This window comes from Aulonocara stuartgranti (assembly GCF_965226115.1).
Source record: "Aulonocara stuartgranti genome assembly, chromosome: 19".
NCBI classification, from domain to species: Eukaryota; Metazoa; Chordata; class Actinopteri; order Cichliformes; family Cichlidae; genus Aulonocara; species Aulonocara stuartgranti.
This window is the reverse complement of record NC_138955.1, coordinates 4,488,731-4,512,646: the sequence shown is the minus strand read 5'-3', so window position 1 is coordinate 4,512,646 and position 23,916 is coordinate 4,488,731. Positions and strand designations below refer to the sequence as shown.

Here is a 23,916-nt window from a genome sequence, read left to right as displayed (position 1 = left end):
TAAAGAAGGATTACTTTCTGAGGCTGGGTTACCCGCCACCCTTAGGAGAGGAATGCCAATGAAGTCACTGCTGTACTGCTTCTCTCCACATGATGGTGCAGAGGACAACTCTCCCCCCCTGACGGCATGAAAGCTCACATTCATCTTTAGGTCGTTACATATGTAGATCCGTGCACACAGACGCACGTGCTGAAACACGGACGATGTATTGAGAGGGATTATTTTGAACTACATCAACAAACAATCCGCCCGCCATCTGAAATACTTATTTTCATGTATATAAATTGAATTCATTACGTTTGCGCTGTTTGCACTGAAGAGATGCGAATTTGTGTAATGGCTTAAGTTGAGTGGGCATTTTTAATTAGTTTTTTTTTTTTTCATTTAAAGCTGCGTCCTCTTTCATCTCCTGCTGTATGAGGTTACTGTCTTTTAGTCAGGGAACAAAGAGCCGTACCACTCAATATGACCCACAATCTGTGTCTTTGCATGCGTGCGTCTGTGTCCTTCCTGTCTCAGTGTTGTCACACCTGTACCCTCTGTCATGATGTTATCAGACCCTAAACACCTGCTCCACAGTCTAAGGTCACCAGCTACATAAAGTAAAAACTGCCTCCCTGGCACAGTGAGACGGGCATCTGAAAATACATTATTTTGTGTTTAAATAAAAAGAGGCGTGCTTCTGTTCTATAGTTATTTATATGCAGCTCGTGTCACCCAGCACATCAGTCACAGGTGTCATATAATCCAGAGGATGACCTTAATAGTGGGAGACGGGGATGAAGAGAAGCAGAGTAAGGACACATGCAGGGACACATTCTTGTGATGTACACAGACTTTATGCTCTACAGTACCTGCTTTGCTTTTAGGAAAGCGCTATACAATATAAATTTCTCACTATGTGTTTAGATATTAAGTTCCCATCTTTAGCAACGTAACTAGTAAAGCAAAGTAAAAAGGTACTTTGATCTCACAGTTTTTAAGTAGATATATGATTATTTTGAGCTCCACGGTTTTAAAATATTATTAGTATTGGATGCTATTCTCTTCACAATTAAAAAAAACAAACAACTTTAATTCTATTAAGCATTGACACAGCACAATTGCTTATAATCTTTTTACACATAGAAAAACAGCTTGCAAAAGTTAGTGGAAATGTGAGGATCTGCTTAGCTACATTTAGCATTAGCGTTAGCAGGAATTGTAGCTTCTCTTTTAAAGCAGCAAATTGAGAAAGATTTTAATTTCTGAAGTGCAGAGTCACTGCAGTTACACAAATACAAAAGAGAGTCGGATACCTGGTATTGTTGCATGCTTACATTGGGTGTTGTTATTATCATTTTCTTCACATTACTACGCATTGCTCCATTTTATTCTCATTAATTTGAAGGTCAGAAAAAATAAAATACATGAAAAACAATTTACTTTTTACCTTCTCCTGAAAACTGTTTGGTAAATTCTGAGGTATTTTTATGTATTTCCAAGGTAGTCTGGATATGGTGTGTAAATATCAACCTCACAAGTTAAACAAGTGTGAATTGTTTAAAGCAGTTTCACCAGCACTGCTAATAAGTGCATGACTTAGAAATTTTGCGTTTTGCTTCTATATGGCACCACAGTGGACTTTATCAAACAATCATGATGTCACTGAAGGGCACACTTTCGTTTTTTTTATATAATGCGCCCCATTTTCAGAGGCTGAAAAGTAACTTGGCAATTGAATCCCTTTCATGGCAAGATGAGGTCCATTCTTTTGCTATTTTAATATGATTCGCATCCCCCAATGAAAAAGACCTAACTATTTTTCAAGAATGGACATGTCTAAGTGCCAGAGCCACGTATCAGCCTGATGACTTGTAAAAGGGAGCTACTTCAACTACGTCCAAAAGTTCCTTGCAAAATACTCAGGAAAACTGTTCCAGGTAAATCTGGAAACAATCTGGCTTCAAAGGAGGAGATGCAAACAGATAGTGATGTGTGACCAAAATGTAAAAAAAATGACTCCATTGATTGTCGCTGGAGCACTTGCTAGCTGCGCTCACTAGCTGCACTTGCTAGCTGCACTCCATATTACAGAAAGCGCAAAGGGTGAATGGAAATGAATGATTCAGTCACACAGTGAAAAGGCAAAACTTAAAAGAGCAGGTTAAAAAGCTCAACCCAAGATAGAACAGGTAGAAATGTTGTGCTGGTTTCTCACCTTTCTCACTCACTATGTGTTAATAGACCTCTCTGCATTGAATTATGCTTGTTATCAATCTCTGGCTCTCTTCCACAGCATGTCTTTTGTCCCGTGTTTCTTCGCTCACTTCAAATGGTCGCGGCAGATGGCCCCGCCCCTTCCTGAGCCTGGTTCTGCTGCAGGTTTCTTCCTGTTAAAAGGCAGTTTTTCCTTCCCACAGTCGCCAAAGTGCTTGCTCATAGGGGTCATATGATTGTTAGCTTTTTCCTCTGTATCTGTTATTGTAGGGTCAACCTTACAATATAAAGCGCCTTGAGACGACTTTGTTGTGAATTGGCGCTATATAAATAAAATTGAATTGAATGTTACATGGTTATGTCATTTTAGTTATTGTTAAACTAAGCAATTATTTGACACTTTTTAAATTCCCAGGAAAAACACTACCTCAGCTACTTTTGACCTTACATTTCACTTGCACTGTATCACTGGATATACCAAAAGTTAATTCTGTCGCTACGTCCAAATGAACAGAATCAACTTTTGGGGATTTCCTTACCTGGATAATTGAGCATGCATCAAGACATCACTGGATATACTGCTATGTTACTACTATTACATTATAATCCTGCTGTTAGCACCTTTTTTCAGTAGTTTAACACTTACAATTAGGTAGTGTGTCTTCAATGACAATAACTACTTGGAAAAGAATGGAAGGTGCTCTTTATTTACTTGTGCTTACAACTGCTGCTGCCTGCAAGCATCAATAGCACAATGTTCAGTAGTTGCTTAAATTCTCATTGTACATTTTGTTGAAATATTGTGGACTATACTGAAACTAAAGGTCTTAGCAAGTTCCTAGAAAATACTGAGATACATATTGTATATTACCATTCAGCTTTTACACAAATACTTAAACTTAAAAGAAATTAACAGTACATTAGAACATGTAAAACCGGATTTAGGCAGCAACATTCATTATGAGGTACTTTGTGTTTAATTTTTCAAAGAAAACCAGGTTTGCTGTCCTCATAATTGGAATTTTCTATTTTGAAGAGCGGTCCTGTCCAACTAAAGACAGGCTTATATCCAGTTTATCTGAGTCACTTTCTGCATTTTTTATATTCCAAGCCGCCTACTTTTGATCAGAACTGTCCTTCATTATGTTCTAGTTTGTTTCATTTCAGACATGGCGAGTGATAGCAAGACTCCACAGTGTAAAGCTGTGCACACTCTTCAAGTCACTATTATAGACTTAAGTTCACATTGAAACTCTGACTGAATGTGAAAAATGAAAGCTTACTTTGGAATAAAAACTTTAATTTCATGTAACACAAACAAACAATAGAGCAGTGTCACTGACTGTTTTTCAACAAGCATTTTGCCATAAGCTGTATTTACTTTTCATTAAATTAATTGGTTATTAATAAACTAGGCAGGACACAGAATAATATCCCCCAGGTTGTAAAGCAAACTGTATTAAAAAAAATAGTGTGAAACAGGTTCTTAACAAGGCTGCAGGACATCACCGCAATGGCTGGATTACTGTGTGTAGATAGTGCGGGGAAAAAATTGCATTACACTGCTGTGCCTGTTGGTGCTTTTGCTCAGAAATACTTCCATTTCCAATCCTTAATGACAAACAAGAAAGCTTTTCTGATTGAAAACAATTCCAGCACTTCAAGCCATAACAAAAATCATGACAAGAGCATTTTCACCAAAAGGAAGACATTTCACGCACTGGGAGCCTTTTGTGATATTTTCTCTCCCTCCCTCTTACCCTTCTTCTCTCTCTCTGTCTCTTTCCTTTGTGTGCGTAAATCATCTCTTCCCTGCGGCCTGTCTGTGATCATGTTGATGGGAAACAAAGAAATCATCTTGAATGGCACATTAATTTCCTCCCTTCTCCCCCTGCCCTCTGCCTAATGAAATCCCCTCTGCCACGGGGCCTGAGGAGCCACACTGGCAAGCCGTCACCAGCCAGTAAATATGTTTACCTTGGAGCACTACGCTAATGGACTGTTTACTAGGGGGAGGAAGCAAGGGGTGTTACAGCGACCATGCACGCTGGGTGTGGGGTTGTGTGTTCCTCAGACCAAATGACAGCTCTTTTGCTTCCCCCATCTCCTAAAACTAACAAACCTAATCTAGAGTGTCACCAACAAGGTGTTCAGATGGAAAGCCAAAATGCATCATCTTTAGCTAGCGTAACCACACTTTTTAACATCTAGTGCTTTGTGAGTCTCCGTGTGTGATAGCTGCTCTGTTCCTTGATTCTGGATTAAGAATATAGAGAAAATGCATCACAGACATGTCTCTTGATCTTTCTGCAAATTAGAATTATTGTATACATGAAATTGCTGCTTAGAGGATTCTCCAAAACAATTGTCTTGAGGAAGCTCAATGACATAACCGAGAGACACTACCAGCTGTGATCTTGTGCCTGTAATCTCTGTTGAACTGATGCTGAATTGCATGAATGTCACTAGCCAACCTTGTTCTTGCAACTTTCACAGAACGTAACCCTGTGTGCTGATTCAGGCTCGAAGTACACATGTCCTGATGGTATCAGAGTACCTTGAGGATACTACTGTTGTGATTTGGCGCTACAGAAATAAATCTGAATTGAACTCAATCAGATTATCAGAATGGGCATGTGTGTTTTTAAGAGGCTCCGATAATAAAATTCCAATATACTAGAGTGAAACCTGTTGTAAACTGACCTTCAGACAATGTCCCAAACTGACCTGAGTTTATATGTTTAATTGTCTTGTATGTGGTCACTCTTTGGCTTTGGTGGCAAATAGACTGCAACTTAAGGAAACACCAGCATATAGAAAAATGCTGCAAAAGCACACAAAACACAATTAAAGTTCAATAAAACACAAAAGAAGTTGGAAAAAAAAACTCCAATATACAACACAAGTGTTTCTGGGGACACAATAATATGACGGACTAGCTGCAGAAATGACAGAAACCAAGACATGTGAAGGATTGTACTGAGACACGCTTAAAGGATGGAGATTATCCATCAGTGTTGTGAGGGATAGAAAGATGCAGGTAATGGGAGTTTTAATTGCACGATTCAAAAAATACTCTAGATACATGTTTGCTATTAGCTCTTTACTGTTAGCTTGTCATTTCCGCAGCTGGCCCGTCATATTATTGTCTCCCCAGAAACACTTCTGCTTTTTTATGTGGTTTTTTATTTTATTTCCAATGTGCTTTGTGTGCTTTTGCAGTGTCTTTCTATTTTCTGGTGTTTTCTTAAATTGCAATACATTTGACCTTTAAGGGCCACCGTATTGGCTTTATGGACTCATGCATGAGAAGTTAATAAGTTAATGAAGAGTTGGCCCAAGAAAGATGTGATTCCTCAGTAACTTTTTTTTACTGCAAACCACAGCCACAGTACAAAGTATTTTTTTTCCACTCAGAATCAGTTGAAATAAACCAGCAGAATTAATGAGAAATTCATTTACATACATATAAATTAAAGGTGTGTCTTTTAAATTCATGAAATGATTTAGAACATATAAGACATGCTCTATGTCATTTCAAAAGTGTTGTCATGTGTTGTGTTGGTCACAAACTGTCATCCAAGCATCCACACACCCTGCAGCAAACATGGAGGGCTCTTTAACCATCAGCAGACAACTCCTGATAGACTGAGTTATGTGAAACTTGCCTTGTCTCATGTGACAAAGCCACAGAGATCCTAAAGAGACAGTGAGGTGTTAGGCTCATCATTACAGTCCTGTCCATATATAGTTGGCAATCTGGCCGTGTAATTCTGAATCCTCTGACATTGTGATGGGAATAGTGGATTCCTTATTGGCAGTAAAAGACTCCCTAAATTATAACAGAATGCATTTTTAGGATTTTTGCTTTTCTACGTCCAATACGGATTTATTTAAACCTCAAATTTGTATTTAAGGTAGTGCCGTGACTACAGCAGTGAACCCTCAGAAATACAATCTACTCAGATATATTGACAGTATTCATCCTTACACAACCTACACTCAGAGTGCACAGTACACTTAATCTGCTGGATAAATTGGCCCCCAAGCTCAGAGACAGTTTACAGGTGCAGTTGGAACTTAATATTACCTCATGAGCCCGTTTACATAAATGTGCAGCGGCGTCATGTCATTTTATACATGTCAGTTAATGCGAATGCAGACTTTTTTCGTGTTTTTCTTTTTACGTAAATTAATGTTCTGAGGGCAACTGCAGCAGTTGTCTGCAAAGACGCCACCCGTCTCATCTACGGGTGTCTGGCGACTGGCAGCACTATCAGCCACTGTGTGCCTACATGTCCCCGTATCCACACATACACACACCAACGCTATCGCACAGAGAGGGCCCTGCAGCTGGTGACAGGCTGCTCCTCTCAGTCTGCTGCCAGCCTGTTCAACACACAGCTCTCTATCCAACTCTTATCTCTATTGATTTCCTCCCCTGCCTCCAAACTTAGATATGGACTCTTTAAAAAACAGGCCAACTGCAGAGTTTGGGGCCTAAGAACGCAGGACATCTTACTCCTTGGGTGGTCAGACCAAAGCGTTGACGCCATCGCTTTTAGCTATTCTAATGTTGTTTTGTAGTTTGCTCCAAAGCACTGGTGATATCTGCACCATCGGCAGGAGAGGAATAAAGGCTGGATACTGCCCATGACTTCTATACTAAAAGTATGAATCAAAGGAGCTGCTAAATATGCAGTCAGGGAGTTTCCAGTGATGTATGTGTTGGATTTATGTTATGTCCATATATTGACACGGTCATGAATTTCCATGTCAAATGTCGCAGCAGGATATCGCTGAAGGCTGTGATTCCTATCCTGCTTAGATAGGAGATTCAGTGTCCCCATTCACCTCTGAAACATGGTCTTACTCCTGCACCGTCCTCCAAGGTCTCCGTTTCCTCCTCATCCTTGTCTTTCTTTCATTCATTCCCTCCTCTTTCCCACTCCACTTTTTCTCCTGCCCCTCCCCCCAATACGCTCCACTCTACCACCAGCCCCCTCCCCAATCGTTCCATCCCCACAGATACACCCTTTATGCCGGCAGACTTCATCGATTGATTTCCCCTCACTGTGACACATTTGGTGCAGCCGCATGTGGCCTATTAATTATATCCACAGCAGACTCTCGTCACGCTCCCCTTTTCCCAACAATACAACATCCCCCTGCTCACACGCAGCGCGAGCAACCAGAGATCTACTAGACAGCATCCCTGACCCTGCAGATCATTGTTTAACCACTGGATTTAAGCAGGAATCAGACAGAGATGGGAGAGGACTTAAATCTGCAGCATTTGAGTGAAGGCAAACAGACAGTGGCAGTTGAGGCGAAGTTGGGCCCATGTTGCGTGTAATCTGGCTAACATCTGTTAGCCATCGTATGTGTATGTGTGTGTACGTGTGTGTGTGGCTCCATTTAAAGTCCAGGATGGACTAAGAGCCCGAGGAGGCTCCCTGCATCCCCGCTTGCGGGCTTTTAACAGCATCGCTCCAAATGTTTCCCACTGCACAGACAGACAGAAGGACAGTGAAAAAATAAGAGGGAAGAGAGAAGATGACACAGACTCAACTAAACACAGAAACACTTAGCGTATCAGACAGCTTTTTTCCACCATTGTGCTTGTTTGTGCTTTTGCCCACTTGTGTGTGCTTCCGTGTGTGCATCTGGCAAACAATACAGTAAGCCTTCGCTGCAGGCCTCTTACAGCCTCAAAGTCCCGGGTTTTTATATTTAGCTCGTAATCACTATAATTTCCAAATTAGATACAGGCTGGCCAAGTACACATTCCTTCTGTACAATAGCCCTAAATGGTTGTTCTATCATCTCTGGAGAAAATCTCAGAAGAGAGACATTTTAAATATTAGAGTGATATTCAAAGACAATCCACAGTAATGAAAACAAGTGGAGCGCACTAAACAGCTGCTGTTGAGGATATTGTGCACGGGGAGGGGAGGGAGACGGAGATTAAGAGCAGATTACAGAGCCTTTCCCTCAAGCATCTCCATAGTCCAGATTGACAATGTGGTTGGATTGGGAGATCAACCTGGAGATTTTCATATGAAAAGATGTTTTCCATCAGAGATTAACGGCTGTTATTATTTATTAACTTTTTTTCCCCCGCTCTGTTCTCAAAGTCTCGTTAGCCTGCTGTAAGAAGAATACAGAGCATGTTAAGTAAGAGGAAGGGGAGGGGACAGAGGATGGAGGAGGACGTCGTATTTGAGTGGCATTTCTTGGCATCGCTGCAAAATACTTAGGATCGTGCTTTACATCTTACCATAAACAAAGGCTGGGGCTCGTGTATTATTTATTGGCAATAATACTGAAGGGTGCCTACTTGGGACAAATATGTGAATCATGATCATCTGGAGTTTACATTTGCTCATACTGTATCTGCTGGTTTGTTTGTGCTCACTCACTCATTAAGATGCTTATTTGTTTGCTGCCCATGCAATTACACACAGGAGGATACGAATGCAAACATGTCATTGCAGTTTTTGGTTGTTTCTGCTTGATTTTCTCCTAAAGCAAATAATCTGTGTCTGCATGTTGTAATCTGTTAGAATTATATTGTTAGTTTCTCATAAAAATAGGGGGGGAAACAATTTATTGAGATACGTATACAGTCTATTTTCTTATTTCACATATTTAGAAATATGCCAAACAGACCAATGGTTGTTAATAGTATTAACATGATATAATCTAAATTTACCACCATAGCATTTAGAGCATCAGATAAATATATTTTTAAGGGTCTTTGTGTTTTACATTGCTCTATAATTACAGAAAACCAAACAGCAGCACACAGTAGCATTAACAGGGGCACTCCTCATTGTCATGAAGAGACAATACCGAAATAAGAAAATGAAAAATAAGGTCTCAGATCCCCCCCCCCGGCTATTGATTTTACCCGATGTTGGTATAAATGTGTGTGTTCCATATAAATGTGTTGCATCTGTGCATACATGTGTGAAAGTGCACATGCCTGTGTGTGTATGGAGGCTTGTACATTAGTGGTGTGTCTTCACAAATGATCCCATGCCAAAGAGGAAAAATCCCACAGGGTAAATCAATAGATAGTGCCGGATAATGGAGGCCTGCTCAGACAGCTGTGTTCTGCCTTTCTGTGTAACTGACTGGCTGGCTAACAGGCTGGCTGAGGGACTTCAGTTAGCCCACGTAGCATCCCACACCTGCCAAGGCATAGCTTGCTATGTACTGGTCAATGGACTACACCCACTCAGAGCTCGGTTAACGAAATAATCACAATTGCAGACATACAACGGGGCATGCACATTTGCATGAGCAGAAAGGACAGACGCAATAACAAACACTAAAATGTTAAGAAATGCAAAAATTATTTTAAAACAAATCTATATACATTTAGATATAATTACATTTCACATGCACTCCCCCTCTCTTACTGGACTTTGTAATCAATGATAATAAAATTAAACCCCTTATCTCATTTTCTTAAGTGCCCCCCCACCCCCCGCCCAACTTAGCTGAACAGCCAATAAGCAACTACCCCAGCCCTGATGAAAATGAACAGATTACAGTCGTGCATCAAAACACAAACACACTTTGTAGAGCCATTAAAAGTATTATTTACAAAAGATCATCTGACTGAAGCTTCCAATTAAATATCCGCTGAGAGCGTCAAGGCATAAATGATGACATACCGCTGGTGCGGTGGAAGATTTTCATGTAAGATTAAAGCTTAAAAAATTTCTTGTGTTTCAGATGAATTTTTACGTCCACAACTTTGCTTTCTTTTCCATTACCGAACAGAGTCGCTCGCTCGACTTTTCTGGAGGTTTCAAAAAAGTTTCTGATAAGAATCTGATAGAAATGCAGAAAAAATATTTGTTAATTAAAGAGCAATACAGAAAAGACAGGGTTTATACAATGCATGTACACACACGCACGCACACGTACAGTGTAAGCGCACACAAAGGGTAACGGAGCTTCTGCAGGCTTGATGTGCTGTGGCTAATGAGAAAGGACAGTGGCGCACAGTTACCATGTCTCTTCCTCTCCAGAAAAATCAGTTCATCGTTTCACATCATTATTTAAATCAACCCCCTAATTCCTAAAATATTTGCATATTTAAATCTGGCTGGCTTTTGTCTTGCCTTGGGCTGACGCAAATCGAAGTGATACAGAGGGAAATGATGAACGGATTGCTACTATGAACGCACTCTGGAAATCGTTCGGATCAAATACAGTGCAGCCACAGAGACAATGTACCTCTAAGATGGCTCTGTAGGAATGTTTGTCATTCTATTGTTACAAGTGCATCAGTCTTCCATGTCGTACTCGGCTTATATCTTGCTCAGTCGCTGGTCGACACAGCACGTGTCACATATGTGTCATGTGAATAATTGTATGCCAAATATGCAGTTAAATTAAAGCACTAAAGCAAATACAAGATAAGTCCACAATATGACAAATCATAACACTGAACCAGAGTTTCAACCCCCCTCCCCCTTTTAATTGCCATATCATCCACTTTAACAATCAATTATGCCATAAAATGTCACAGAACCACATATTTTAATGTATAATTAGTTAGTGCATACATAAAATATAAAATTTTATGCACATTTTTAAAAAAAGCAAATGTTGTCAGATGTCCTATTTACCTGACATGTGCTTTATTTGCTATTTATGGTGCAAGTTTTTATTTGTTTGTTTGTTTTAATTTTACACTTGGCTGTGTATCACTTGAAAAATATCAGTACTATTATAATTTTCAGTTTCAGTATGAATAAAATTAACTAATAACAGCTGATTTTTATGGGTAAACAGTCGTGCACACGCTCAGAGAGCTTGCATGCTAACTTGCCCGTGTTAGCTCTGTGAGTGAATTCTCAAATTTCACCAAAGCAAACTGTGGAAGGACCACCACAAAAGAAATTGTAGCAACTAACTTCATGGCACACTTTAATCACCTTTGCATAGCTTAAGATGAATGTTTTAAAGAAGCTAAGAAGACAGATAAAGCTAAAGCTAGCAGCTAGCGTCCTAGATAAGCACCTAGGACAAAAAGAAAACACTGGAAATCTCAATCGACCAAGAATATTCAGTGCATCTCTACTGTACATACCACGATGGGAAAATCAGGATTTACAATAGGACCTGTTTGATAAAAGATGAATGATGAGTCTGACCAAGAATTCAGAGCCTGCTTTTTAGTAAGTTACACACTTTCAACCACCACAAGAACTAAAAGTAACAAGAGCATCCAGAATTTTAAACATTAAATAATACAGTTTAAGTGTTATTCAGTATAATAAATGACTAAACTTTCAAGAGTAAATTTACCCAGGTTCCATAATGGCCACTTTCAGTGGTATAATTTAACTGTAGAGTAGCATAAAACATGCCATGTGGTACTTTAAAATTGACAGTACTTATTGCTAAAGTTACATTTCACCTTGCAATTATTTTATATCCAAAAAACAATTAAGGTTTGCCTCATGTCCATATTTTCAATGTTTCAGAAACAGAAGTTCACTTTTAAAACTTTCTTTGCTAAACTTGTTGCAAAATACATGAGAGGAAAAGGGACATGGGACACCACGTCTGAGCAAAGCCAAAGGTGCAGATCTACACCTGATCCTCTGAATGGAGTCGATATTCAACGCGGTCTCACTGTCCAAGCAGGTCAACAAAGCACCAGGAACATATGGGTCATATCATACCTGCCGAGGCAAGGCACACCGCACGCTGCATTGTACGGAGTTGCTCGAGTGTGCGTATATGTGTGTGCGTGTGGACAGTAAGCGTCTTGTTATCATCGCTTAAATGGAACATTGCTGAACCGTGTCACTGGAGCAATCAATAGACATACTGTAGACATCTGGTTAGTGAAGGTATGTAAAGTATGCATGTGTGTGTATGTGTGTGCATGGGTGTGAGGATGAAGGGTATTGTCCGGAGTCCTCTGAGTCATGTAATATTGCACGGCTTTGGTAATTGAAGAGGAGAGTTCCTGTAATGTTTTATTCATTGGAACATCAAAGATACGTCTAGGGTGTCAAAACTTCAACAACAAAAAAATCAACTATATTCAACGTCAGGTCCACAGAGTGTACTGCAACATGGTTACATTCATCTCAGTTTTAATTTTAAATACTTTTTTCCTCATACGAAACAGCAAAAATCGAATTTTCAAAGAAGTAAGTTGTTACTTTCCGCCCAGCCCATCCCAGCACTAAACCTCTACACGATGATTCACATATAACAAAAAATACAACAAGAAAAGCAGAAAGAGAGTGAGACTGCCTGAAAGACAGACAGATACACACGCACAAATACAGAAGCAGCAGAGAGATGAGTGCTAGTGTGAATAGGAGGGAGAGAGAGTATGCTGAATCCCACTCAGACCACCTGCTCATCAGTTCCTCTGGCACAACAGATACTGTCATTGTCCACACAAACACAAACACGCGCACACACATATTAAGCTCAAATATAAAAATCTCCCGGTGCGCTCACAGAAAGCCTTTCCCAGTCCCTCCCACATCAGATGCTGGGCACACAGACTTGATTTAAAACTGTTAGGTGCCATTCAATATGGGCTTGGTTTGGAGCCAAGCCTCGGACATTTCTCAAAGGTTCTGCTCAGTTACCTGCTCGGTTATTTGTTCCAGCACACTTCAGAAAAGTAGCTGATGGTGTCTTCGTGTAAGCGGTGTCAATTCCCTCACACGGGCCCACTTATTTAATTTTTTTTCCCTACGTTTTGGTTGCTGTTGAAGAATAATTATTTGTATAATTTATACCTAATAGAAAAAGATTACTGATCAGGAAGAAAAAACAAAAGTGTGCTCGGAAAAAGGGTTTGCCAATTAGGAAAAATGTCACAGCTGCAATACTAAGCTGTAAATATTTCATGCAAACTAAAAAATAATCCAATTTAAAATGTTGTGGTCTCAAGCTAACATTTAGACGCAATCAAGGTACGACGTTTCGAACCAGTATGGGGTGTTTTGTGGGCTGTGTCTCGACAGTTCCCCCAGCTCGCTGCCGCCTCCCCCTTCTGTTGTTGTCTATTGAGGGGGGATTCCATTGTAGAGACAGGTGCAGCTATGCATCAGCCCTACCCCCTAGTGAAGAAGAAAATCCACAATGTACACACAGTAGCACAAATACTTATTTCTACACAATATAATACACACAAGCACCCTGCACACCCCTCCACCACCATCCTCACCCCATTGGCTGTTGGTCATTGTTTGGTCAGAGTATTTGTGTGGGGATACTCAGGTACCCAAGGTAATGGCACCTGGGGTTATTCAGGCCTAAATGGCAGCTCTGGCTACGCTGCAGCCCACAAAGTGCCTGTGTGAGCGCCGCAGAGACTAATGTGCCTGTGCACACAATGTCTCGCTCAACTACAAAGGACAGGTGTGTGCATGTCACTAAATTGTCGCCCCGTTGTCTAGGCCTCTCCGAGTGGCAGGCCCTGTCCATTAGCCGCAATTTAACAGGATGATCAGAGTGCTTGAAAAGGGCCACATCAAACAGGTCTGGAGAATCCCAGGTGCCCGACGCAAACGCGGGCATCAGCAATAACCAAGCCCACTTACAGGCCTAATGTATTCTGTGAGGGAAATGAAGATGTTCCTCCTCCATCCAAGGCTCTTTTGTTCTGTGGCGGACAGACAGCAGGGATTGTTTCGAAGTTCACATGATGTCTGGGTGATGAGAGCGGTGAGGGCAATTATCTTTCTGAGATGCATATTAATATTTCACTAATGGAAGCCTAATGGTCCTGTTATGGTAAAGTAATAATATACTGCAGAGAGTGTAGAATACAAAAGCTGATGTCAAGTACAAAGGCGAAGCAAAAGCTCTGATCGTGCACCCAGAATTTCACCTTATGAAGCAAGGTTACAAGGACGCCAACTCACTTATCACTGTTGTGTTTATGCTGTCAGCTTTATGGTCAGAGCAAGTACCAACTCACAGTTTTCTGTCAGTGTAAAATATCTGTGCATTAGTATAAGTAAACATAGCAAGCACTCACATCGGTTTTATCTACTGCATCAGCTTTAAGGGAAAGAACCTGGAGAAGTTCAATCCATCAGTCATGTCGGTCGTCTATGATATAATTTCTCTCGAATCTAGGGCAAGGTCCAAGCAGGACAGCGGAATTGGGACCAAAAGGACAGCACGTCCCAAGTTACCTTGTTGATTTATGACCAGAAATCTGCCCCTGTGGTGACCTTTATAGGTGTTGTCCAGACAGGGATGCAATGCTCGGGCTCGAGATGACAAAGCTTCTCTCCGAAGGTCATACCCTGCCCTGCAGCCACGTTCTCTGAAACTCATCACAAGCCCCAGACACACTTCTCCAACTGCATTAACTTCTTCTGGGAAAAGTGTCTAGCCTCAGGCTTCAGGATTGTGACACTAAAGCAATCATAACCACCTGCTCGTTGACGTGCCCCAACTGTGCTGAAGCGCACCGTGCTCCATTCTCAGGTTTGCTACTCTCAGGCACACGCACGTTAGCTCATTTAACCGGTCGTTTCAGTAATCACGCGCTTTTTAAGCAGTTTGTTGTAATTTAAATGAGAAATAGGGACGCATCATGAAGTCATCTCTATCAGCAGTAGAAGTTACCAATTCAGTTTTACAGTTAAAGCAACTTACAGTTCGAACAAACACACACCAAGCACCAAATCTGAAAAAAAATAAAGAATAATTTTGAATTATGTTTGAGGCAGGGACATACACATTTGAAAACAGTATGTGACGGATGAGAGAGAAATGCACAGAGCGATGAAGAAAGAGCAAGAGCGAAAGAGACCGGGTCCTTTTACAGTGACAGGTGTGCAACACTGGCTGGCCCTTTTGAAAAGCATCTATTTCCTTAGCAACTGGACGTCAGCTCAATTCAGCCAGGCGATTTTAGCAGATGGCTTGGTAAATACCTTGCCATGTGTTCCTGAGGAGAAACTACAATGCATCATGAAAGCAAAAAAGAAAAGAAAGCACATACTTCCCCAACACACCAAATTCACAGAAATCACACTTCTTTACCCCATCGAAAAATCATGTTTGTGTTCAAAAAGGCAAATAATGTTTTCATACACGTGTATTTAGGTTTTACACTTACAATTCTTTTATTGCTGCCTTTGCAAAGTTAATAGCAAATGTAATATAATCTTTTATGACAGCTAAAGGTCTGATTCCATTGTGCAAACCCTTTTGCATGTACAATCAAAGATACAGGAACGGGCCTTGAACAACTGGAGACAATAATGATCTTTCTTTCTGACACACTGTCGACATGTTTGTGGAAACATTGCAGATGGATGTTTCAGTGGGAACATTTAAGGCTTAGAGACAAAGAAAAAAGTATTTTTTACTCTTTGTTCTTCTTAATTATTCTTTCTTGTTATCTCTTTGCTATACTGACAGCCCTTGACCCTCCAGTTAATCTCCCTCTACATTCAATCTGATTCCAATGCTTTCGCTTTTGCATTTTCATCCTCGCCCCATTGTAGTATTTCTTTGTCCATCCATCAGCTCCATCCATCTTCTTAACCACCTATCCCAGCTGTCACTGGGCAAGGGTACACCCTAAACAGGACATCAGTCTATCACAGATTTTCTTTGTTGCATTCTCTGGTCCACTTTCCCTGTCTTAACCATATTTGTCTCTCTTCTAATTCGTCTCTTCCTTCTCTCTGTCATGTGTTGCAGCTGCGCAGGGCAGCTGGGACCAGCTGTACAGTTCAGTTCAGCTACAGACCCTGTCATTAACATCAAGCCCCCTGAGTGGTCCAGTGCTGGGGCCTTGTGGTCATTGTGCATGTCTGGTTGTCTGTGTGCATTCGTGTGAGTGAGAGGAGCACATCCTCTGAAAATGGGGATCTATGTGTAAAAAATGGCTATAATTTCTAAACAGTTAATGCAGTACTGTGTGTGTAAACCCTATGAATTAAAACTGAAAGTCGGCACTTCATTGACACCTTGTTTGAATGATTTAGAAGTACAGTGTGGTACAAAGACAAAATTACAAAAAAATAATGTGATAACTGACAACTGACCACTCATGGCCTATACTACATTTCTGCAACTGCAGGGTGGTTGGGTTAGTGGTTGCTGTGGTCCTTACTGTCATCTGGCTTCTGTGGTCAGTTGCACAGCTCAGTTTTTTAGTAATGTTTTTATACTGTTCATAAATCAACAAGTACAATGTTGGCTTTTATTCCATTTTTTGAGAATAAAATCGCTTCAGTGAACACAACCGTGACACTGCAGTGGCTCCCGCTCACGTTGCCTTCTGCAGTCACTTCACCCGGAACATGCACATATGCACTGTGCAAATACGCTACGTGGATATGAAGCCAGTGACATCTTTCACACAGCTATTACATCCTAATCACGAGTCCTAAGCTTACAGTAATGCAGGCAAAACCAGCCATAAAAAAGTCAAATAAACTAACTGTGGCAACCTATAAAGGTTTCAGTTGCAGACGAAGTCCCACTGTCAAAGAAACCACAGATTACTGCCATCCTTTAACTCAGTCTAACAGCTATAAACATTAAAATGCTGTATTGAATCTTCCAAGTAATAACTCACAATTAAAGCACTGGCACTACTAGAGGATCGTTATGAGGTGGTTTGACCATTTAAGGTTAAATGTGGGCGTGTAAAGGGCAGTGGGAACACTGTCTGCAGGTGCGAGTACACATGGCTTCAAAAATCGGATTTTTTGGCGCTTTCACCATTTTAACAGTGTGTTATAAAAATGTGTCCACCCAAATCGTCTAGGGAGCGGAAAAAGGACTGCATGAGTCCCACACTGTGCTCCAAAACAGTCGAGTTTTTCTGACCACAGAACAAGAGACTTACTGGTGAGGCAGCTCGGAGACATCAGAGACATCTGCAATCTCCTTCCTCAGGCATGCTCACACTTTTATGTTTGTTTTGAGTTTTCGATGTGCAGCAAGATTTGTATACTATAATTGCTGTCTTGGATAAATGTAAACAATTTTTATGGTAGGTTTATATGGCTCTGTTAGAAAAGTCTATATCTGACAGTAATAAACTAGAAATGATGCTGAATAAACTCAGTGAAACTAAAGTCTTTTCCTCAGCTAACCTTAAATAACTGAGTTTACTACCTTTACAAATGCGTTGTTTTCTTTGATGATTGTGCAGCCTTCATAAGCACTGTTTGTCATTTTAGTTTGATTTCTGCACACTAACTGAGGTTCAATCCACACTAAAAACCAACAAAAACACCCTAAAAATGTCTTTATAAAATGTAAGCGAGAAATGGTCACTTATATGGAGCCTTAATATCTTTGCAGTATACATACAACCAGTACAGAACCTGTCTATAAAGAGATGGAGTTGGCTGTATGTGTGCCTGCCACTGCTACTGTACAGCATGTTAATGCACATGAACAGAGCTTTGTGTCTCCTTCCCTGCCCACTGCCTGTTCACCATTCAGCTCCCCATATGCCGCTCCCCTGCGCTCCTCTCATCCAGCCACTGGGAGCTTGATTAAGCCTGACTTGTCACCAAATTACACACACAAAGTTTACATGCATTCCCCGGCTCTCCAGCTGTTGCAGATTTGTTACAAAGAATAAATCTTGAAGCAGTTGACTGAGCAGGTCTGGGGTGTCTGCCGCCTCATTGATAGGGAGAGATGGGACAAGGGTGGGGGTTTTGGGGGGACTGAGAGAGAGAAAGATGAGAAAAACAGGCAGAAATTACATGAGATCCAGGTTGATTTAGAAAGTGACCTTTATTTGCATCTGTTTTAATTATATAAAGCTCTTTGAGCAGAAATCTTAATGGACTGTTTATTTGCTTTCTTTGTGGAATCAGATGCAACACTACAACGTGCAAAACTCCCTCACACAAAGGGAGAGGTTGTGGTGGCACATACACAGGACGAAACTAGCAGCGATGTGGGAAACAGTGTAACAGTCTAAGAAATGTCAGTGAACTTTTGTGACTTGTAGCAAAGTCGAGAATACAACAGCTACTGCTGTAGCTGTTAAAGCAATTTTTTCATAACCTTGTTGAATCTGTGCTATGAAGAATGAAGGCAGTTCTGAAGGCAAAAGGGTTCCACCATGATACTTACAAGGTGTACCTATCAAAGTGGCTAGTGAGTGTAAATACTGTCCCAAAAAGGGAACAATTAAATCAAATGTCACGTCTTGACGAATGAAATATTCAGTTTGAAAATCTTTACTGACTTTCATTATGTTGGTTAAGAATAATGTAAACTAACAGCAACATCACTGCGCTGTACATACACTAAAAATAAGCTGTAGCTGGTAAAATAAAAATCCTAAATCAAGCATATTTGCATTAATAATACCAGCTTCTTACCTTTTAAGAACAAATCTTCTTTAAGAAGGAGTTAGATTTGAATACTTAAAATCAGATTAGCACCAGCTACGGCTGATGAAAGTTAATGGAGACTTCTGTGAAGTCAGTGCACTTGAAATCTTGATGTTTCCTCTCAATAAGCAGCTTTTTTCACTTTCAGAAAATGACACGATTCTTTTTTCATCTGTTTCTCCTCTACCTTTCATGATTATGATTTCTCTCTTAGATCATTTAAATGGCTGTGGCAGTAATTGCTGTGTGGGCATCATTACCCAAGAAAGCATGAATAAGACACAGTAATGAGCAAAAACCCTGGAGCTCACTAGACCGTTGATCAATACCATTAAACAATGTGCACTTTGAGCTGAGCTGCGTTCGAGAGCTCAGACACTCAAATGGATATTCCTCATAGCACTAATGGCTTTGAACTAGGCCTCCATTACCATGTATAAAACGCAGCTTATTAACATAATCAAATCTCTCTCTGTGTTTTTTTGCGTCAGAGATAATATAAAAAGACAGGAGGTTGCTAATGTAATTAAGCGTATGCTATAATTACTATCCCCTGATCACATGACCTCTTCTCCTAACAAAGCTGAATAAATAGTCCCATTACCCTGACTACTGCGTTGTGATTTGGTTTACATGTTGTCTTATGTTCGTAAGCAAAAACAACGTTTACCAATCATGCTGCACGATCACAGCAACTCAAAGCAGAACTTCTGTGTTAAAATGTAGGAATTTCAACAGTTCAGACAGGAAGGGCAAGCCTGCATCTTACAACAAGAAAGATCAGTGGATTTAATTAAAACATTTTAATTTGCATCTTATGGCATTGCAGCCATCTCAACTTGCAGCCCTTTTCTCCCTCCATAGGCCCAAGAAATAAATAAGAAGCTAAAGGAGAAATTATTACTATTTCACTAATAATTACTAGGATGCTAAGGGCTATTGTATTGATTGCTCTGCCCTTTGCGATCAAGGTTATATGAAAATGTAATCAAAAAAGCTTTGATAATTCCTGCTGAGCCATGAAATTAGAAAATGTAATAGAAAAGCTTAGCTGCAAAGTCTTACCTCCACTAAACCAGACGAAAATAAGTCCCACTGTGCAAAGTAGCCATCAGTGTACTCTGATTTCCTGTGAAATTACAGTATACTGATTACTGTTGCAGCATTTTTGATGCAAATTTACTTCAGTCTTTAAATAACAGCAGTTACATGGGGACACCAACTCAGCATCTGACAGTTGTGTGTGTGTCTGTGTGGGTGTATATATATATATATATATATATATATATATATATATATATATATATATATATATATATATATATATATATTTATTAGGGGTGCAACGATACACAAAATTCACGGTTCGGTTTGGTTCGATACTTTGGTGTCACGGTTCGATATTTTTTCGATACAAAAAAAATGTTCATGCCTTTTTAATTTGTCATTTATTAAAATTATAAATATATATTTTAACTCAAAAGTACAGTTTTTAAATTTAACCCTAACCCTTGTGCGTGTTTTTTATTTTGACAGCGAATGCGCACCTGCGGACCACTTATGTGCACCCCTGGTTATTTAGCTCGTCATATTGCAGCCACAGAAATTCTTTTGTCCATGAAACCATAAAGCTGCACTTTCTTTTTGCCTTATAGTCTGATTTGTCATAACTTCTCCGTTTTGTGGTAAGCTTTTCTTTGGCTGTCACTTCTTCACCCTGACCTGTCTTATTTGGCTCAGCAGAACTAAAATATATCTCTGTCTGTGAAGGTTCTCAGTCATCCAGGTCATCGTAGTCAAATATAAATCCTGCTGCTTTTACACACGTACTCACATAAGCTCAGCGATTCTCTGCGCGATCAACCTCTCACATGTTTAAGCTGCGGGAGATTTCACTTGTCATGTTTGCATAGTAAGCTAACAATTAATAAGACGATGTCAGAGGAATTGGTGCGCAAATTATCTTCACTCACAGATCAGTGCTGTCGCTCTCTATACACAGTTCGCGCGATTGCAAAGTGAAAGCAAAAAAACAAGCGCAAATTCAAACACGATTTCAATATGTCACATATTGACAGTGGCTCACCGATGCCAATGACATAATTACCCAGCTACATTTCTGAAAGAATGCAAAAGCATTGACATATATTTTTCCTACAATAGCCCGACAGGCAGGGCAGAGATAGATTTTGGTAGCCCGACTGAAAAAATCTCTAGCCCCGGGACGTCGGGCTAGCGATATTGCGAGCCCTGTATCTGATTGAGGAATCACTCATCTTTGGAAAAGAGAGTTTATTACAGAGAAATGTCTCTTTCCAAAATAAAAGCTATACTATCCGCTTCTTCTGGGCTATATTCTCAGCAGCATATTAAACAGCTGTCTAAATGACTTGGCTAAAGTTAGTAGCATGCTTGTTGTTTTTGTCTTGGCACTAGGATGATGTCGGCGTAAATGTGCAGTCATATTCGTTGTGTTCCCACTAGTGCTTTCAGGTTAATCTCGTTGAAATGACCTTAACGCCACAACACGGCAAATCTCCGTTAACGAGCTACCGCCGATCGCCCCGTGGATGGGGCTAGACAGCCAACACGTTAACGAGCTAACTGCGCTAACACACTAGTTCCCACCCATGTAATTGAGCATTGCATGGCACATCCAACATACTGTTTTACTTTAGTCCATGACTCGCTTACCTTCAGGGTCATACGTCACATGAAAACCAAAATAATTCCAAACGCCAGATCTGAATGAGGGTGGGGGAGGGCCATCTTGCAAGGAGAGCTTAACTTCTGTCTCGCTAGCTTGCCCTGCGCTCTTCCTTCTGACGATGCTGTCTGTGTTGAGCGCTCAGTGAATCTGCGTTCGACTACTCCGCCTAGGCTGCACTGTCGACCCTAGGCGGAGTAGTCGAACGCAGATTCACTGAGCGCTCAACACAGACAGCATCGTCAGAAGGAAAGTTGATAAAATAAATTACAAATTTTGTATTGTTCGATACATATGCGTACCGAACCGAAAGCACTGTATCGAACGGTTCAATATCGATACGAATATCGTTGCACCCCTAATATATATATGTGTGTGTGTGTGTGTGTGTGTGTGTGTGTGTGTGTGTGTGTGTGTGTCTATATCTGGTGCATGTTGTGTCATCATTAACATGCATCTATTGTGTTCACTAAGTTTAATATGATGTAAATGTGATGCTGAAGGCTAATGGAATGATTGATGAGGTTGTGAAACTGATCAGTGGAATTGTGTCAGCTAACAGTCACCAAAAGCACAATGAATGACTGGATGATAATGATGCATCCACATAGCTGCAGATGGCTCTACTGTACGGTAGAATTAAACAATGGCTTCATAAATAACCATTTAACCCCTGGAAGCATTTGCTGTCATTCACATTTTGAAGTCATTTCCACAACTCAAATGTGAATTCACTCATTAATTCACTCAGGCAAAGTATATCAATTGTGTCAACTCATTAAAAGCACATTCTTTAATAAAGGCTTGTCCTAGAAATGAGATGCTGTTGCCAATATATTGAGATTTATAGAGCAACTACTAGCGCTCGGTGTGCTTCTGGAATTCAAAAAAAGCACTGTTGCAGTACAACTGTGTGGAGCCAGCAGTATGCAATGTATAAAACATAAATGGCACGAAAATAATTTCTAGCCACAAAAGGAAAAACAAAAATTCATCCACATGTTTTGATGCAAAACATTTGCTCCTTTGCAACACTAATGAATTCAGACACTAAATACACGGCAGTCCCAGCCCCGTGCATGTCGATACCCTCCAGACATCCTCCCTCATATCCCAGAAACCTCGCTGTGTTTAGGAATCAGGATCAACCATGACTCTGCGTAGCGCCTGGGAAGATATCACCACACGTCCAAAAATTTCCATCAATGGCGGCTCAACTCCTCCGCAGCAACTCTCTGATAGGTTAATCCCTGTATCACACTTCAGCACCAGTTCACTAAGCGGCTTAAAAGGACACATTAGAACGATGACAATGACCCGCTAATGGTGTTACATTTCTCTGAAGCATTATGAGCTATCTTTGTCACGTTTATCTTATAATGAGATCTGTCAATTTGGGGGGAGAAGATCCCAGCAGCAGCCAAGGACGTTGATATTTCACATAATAAATAATGACCTAGAAAAGGGAGAAAACAAACCTTGATCCCTCTCCCCTGATCTGTTTTCTTTGCAGGCGACAGAGCGGGCAGCCCCATGGGGGCCTTGGAGCTCAGACCATTTAGATTACTGGCTGCTGTGCAGACCCAAGTCCTCAGGGCCACCACAACACCCCCAACCACACCATGTGTGATTGATGACTGCTGCTTCCCATGAGCATTTTCCTACATTTCCTCAAGCAATGTCCCCTGAAGAAAAAGTGCCGTAATTCATCAAGCTATTACTATACTAAATTTGAATAGTCATTTTGCACCTATAATTTAATTATAATATGCATTTTCATTTTCCTGCTTCATCCTAGTAATAGGGACTAGCACAATATAACACGCATAGATGTTATTTTAGCTCAAGACATCTGTATTACTCTTGAGTCTTTAGCACGTTGAAGAGACTGTTGTGATTTGGCGAAATATAAATTGAATACAAGTTAATTGAATTGAATTATTATCATGAAAAAGGGGATTTCAGTAAAGACTCATCTTGTGAACTTTTTCTGTGTAGCTAAACTGTGGAACCTCCTTCTACTAACTTTTGCTAAGTGAAGCATTCAAAATTGCATTTCAGTGATAAACATCAGCTGATTCATAGTGTGCTGTGCAGCAATTTCCACATCCAGGCAGAGTATTTTTAGGTGTTTCTGCTAAATGAATTTTTCCTCTAACCCTTTTTTCCCCCCATTTAAACTATTCAAAGTAATTTGATCAAAATAAGAACTTTCCAAATTGTTCTGCCCACAACTAAATCCTGAGCAAAGTGGATGAACCTGTTCAGTTTTGTTTTTAAAAAAAACAAACAGTTTTAATAATTTCTGCTGAATTCTGTCCAGCCATTACAAACTATAACACAGTTAGTCTGAAATAAAAGGCATTACGTTTAGGTGGTCTTGATTTCAGTTGGTTTACTTACTATTTAATAGAACAAAGACTGAGACGTTGCCCTTTTGACACTTAATGCTCAGATTACTAAGGATTGTAAGTAACAGGACACTCATCCAATACATTCTTCTTAGGCGGCTGTATTTCACAGCACAAAATAGGTCGTGCTCCTGGAAGATCTCAGTGGATTCATCTCAGGGTGCAGTCAATGAGCGTCAATGCAAAAAAAGACACAATAAACATG

At 40.3% G+C, this 23,916-nt stretch overlaps 1 long non-coding RNA gene across 1 annotated transcript in view; it reads right to left on the bottom strand.

Moving 5' to 3' along the window:
* Positions 1–21,695, bottom strand: part of LOC309694964 — a 28,845-nt gene extending 7,150 nt beyond the window's left edge. Inside the window, exons 1-2 of the long non-coding RNA XR_014273003.1 lie at positions 21,288–21,695; positions 19,659–19,722 (exon numbers count right to left, since the gene is read on the bottom strand). This is a non-coding gene — a long non-coding RNA (uncharacterized lncRNA). The remainder of the gene's footprint in view (positions 1–19,658; positions 19,723–21,287) is intronic.
* Positions 21,696–23,916: the final 2,221 nt, after the last annotated feature.